The sequence below is a fragment of the Apis dorsata genome, unplaced genomic scaffold, assembly GCF_000469605.1.
Source record: "Apis dorsata unplaced genomic scaffold, Apis dorsata 1.3 scaffold_889, whole genome shotgun sequence".
Taxonomy (NCBI): Eukaryota; Metazoa; Arthropoda; class Insecta; order Hymenoptera; family Apidae; genus Apis; species Apis dorsata.
The window spans coordinates 43,256-43,954 of record NW_006264005.1 but is presented as its reverse complement, the minus strand read 5'-3'; the positions used below and the strand labels follow the sequence as shown (position 1 = coordinate 43,954).

Below are 699 nucleotides of genomic sequence, written 5' to 3'. Positions count from 1 at the left end.
GACGACGACGACGATGATGACGACGACGACGACGACGATGACTAGGAGGCCGACTACGAGGCACGATTACGAGTATACGAGATCGACAGTGAGAAGAGGGATCGTGGTTGCAACGTGGTATGGTAGTGGTGGCGTAGAGTAGAAGAAAGTGACGTGTATTGGTAACGCATAGTGGAAAGGTAGTGGTGTGTATAATAGTAGTAGTAGTAGTAGTAGAGTAGTAGTAGTAATAGTAGTAGTAGTAGTAGTAGTAGTAGTAGTAATGTAGTAGTGGCGCGAGTCGGTGGTGAGGAGGATAGCGGTGGTGTTGTCGGGCGGTGGTGGTGGGACGAAGATGGTGGGGTGGTTGGATGGCGGCGCTCCTAGCGCGCAAGCCGCACCGTCCGACGCGGATGCAGTTACGGGAGCGCAGCGCGACCCAATGCAACTCGACGAACGTCGCATATCCGGAGCCGGATCAAACGTCGAGGCCTGGGCAAGTGGTGCGTGTGCGTGTGTCGCTTCATCTCCCTCTCGCCTGTGCGCCGGTGAAACACGCGAGAGAGAACAAGGGGGAGTGACGGGAAAAGACGAATACCGAAGAAAACGGAATCCGAAGGAAACGAATCAACGAAAATGAGACGCGGTGTTTTCCTCGGCGGTGCGTGAGCGCGTCTCTCTCTCTCGAGGGAAAACGCAGGGAAAGAAAAAGCAGGGAGT

At 54.6% G+C, this 699-nt stretch overlaps 1 long non-coding RNA gene across 1 annotated transcript in view; it reads left to right on the top strand.

The window, feature by feature from the left end:
* LOC102670827 overlaps positions 1 to 699 on the top strand; it is a 19,604-nt gene that overhangs the window by 17,775 nt on the left and 1,130 nt on the right. The window lies entirely within an intron of this gene.